This window comes from Ascaphus truei, chromosome 1 (genome assembly GCF_040206685.1).
Source record: "Ascaphus truei isolate aAscTru1 chromosome 1, aAscTru1.hap1, whole genome shotgun sequence".
NCBI lineage: Eukaryota > Metazoa > Chordata > Amphibia > Anura > Ascaphidae > Ascaphus > Ascaphus truei.
In genome coordinates, this window is record NC_134483.1 from 483,708,517 (window position 1) to 483,710,323 (window position 1,807).

A 1,807-nucleotide genomic window follows, 5' to 3' on the forward strand; every position below is an offset into this window, starting at 1 on the left:
TGGGGGGAGAGACACAGGCATTTTTAATATATTTGCAGTATTACCATCCTTGCTGGGTTGCAGAGCTGACACTCTAAAATTCCCAATCTGGCTCAGGGGCACCAGCCAGCATAATACCTTTATTTATTGGCCTGGGTACCCCCTCACCATCACACTGAGGCAGTTGTGGGGGGAGGGGAGAATTCCCCCCCTGTTCCCCTCTTTACCTCCACCCATTCCCTCCCCCTCTCCCTCCCTCTAGTCCCTCCTTGTTGTCCTCTCATTTCTTTCTGTTGACGTTCCCTTTCTCTGCTTCTTTCTTCCTCCAGCATAGTATAAATATTACCCAGTAAGAGCCGATCCCTCAACGTGGACCGAAATAGGCAGGATCTAAGGTCTAAACTATCTGCAACTTAAGTATAGCCAGAGTACTAGTGCTTTTCTAAGAATGTTTTGAATTTCTACTTAATAATACTATTATTCAATAGAGGATAATGTTTATATGGTCATATTGTTGGATATAGTATGTCTATGTCTATGTACTATGTGGAAAACTAATAAAAACTATTTGAAGAAAAACAAATTGCCTGCAGTAATGGACATTTGGATATCCTACAGTTTGATCTTATTTATGTATCACACGTCCTTGTTATCCTAGGAATGCCCTGGTTGACAAAACATAATCCAACTAGTTACTGGGAGGCACGTTCCGTGAAGTTGTCGTCCATGTTTTGCAGAGATCATTATTTTGTCAAAGCACCCAAGAAACAATTGATAAATCAACCTGTCTATCTTTGTTCTGTTGTTTTGGAGATTCACCACACCAGCTGACTAATTACCAGAGATAAATCAATATTTTAAAGACATTTTCATTCAAATGAAAGCAGAATCCTTGCTCCCTCATTGCTCCTTTGATTGTCCGGTTGATGTTAATCCCGGCACTGAAATTCCTTGCAGCAGAGTTTATGCACCGAAGGACAAAACATGCATGTGTTTTATTGAATGGTAAGAGTCCACAGAGAGCATTATGGAAGGGAAATACCTTGGGAAGTTTGGTTCTGCTGGACTTTTTGATTAATGAAACTGATGCAGAAGAAGAGGATGAAAATAGTGATTTTTCAAATAGTGATCCAAGACCTTCTTGTCTGCATGAGTTTCAGCTCAGACAACAAAGATGAAAACATTGAAGTAAAGGAAGAGAAGCCTATAAAAGTCATGTATGATAGCAGAATGTGGGGAATTGACCGACCGGGACGAGTGGGTAACGTCCGTCTTGGGTGATTCCGGTGACTCTACCCTGACTTCCCAGTGGACTCTGATGTAGAAATGCATGATGTTGGTAAAACTATTGCAATAACTGAAGAAGCTAAAAAACATAGGAAATAATTTCTTAAAATCTGAGATCTGGGAGATGGCCACAAAGAAATACACTAAAGCTCTAAGATTTGTACAAAGTTGCTGAGCTTTCACGGTAGATGACAACATATCGACGTTAAATCCTATAGCTGCGAACTGCAACTTGAACAATACTGCCTGTGAACTGAAGCTGTCTGACTGGAGAACAGTGATGAAAGCTGTCATGAGGCTCTTGAAATTGATCCATCTAGCACCAAAGTACTTTACAGATGGAATCAAGGCTGGCACGGATGGAAAGATTATGAACACGCACTGAAGGATCTTAAGAAGACTCATGAACTAGCACCTAATGAAAAATATATCAACAGTGAAATACATTGGGTCAAGTAGAGAACAAAGGAAACCCCCACCCCCATAAGCCTGAGGTTATTAAGCAGGTTTCGGGCAAAGACCTGGTGGTAGAGGATGGTCT

At 41.1% G+C, this 1,807-nt stretch overlaps 1 pseudogene; it reads left to right on the forward strand.

Moving 5' to 3' along the window:
* Positions 1-1,056: 1,056 nt before the first annotated feature.
* LOC142503586 (peptidyl-prolyl cis-trans isomerase D pseudogene) lies at positions 1,057-1,797 on the forward strand (annotated as a pseudogene).
* The last annotated feature ends 10 nt before the right edge of the window (positions 1,798-1,807 follow it).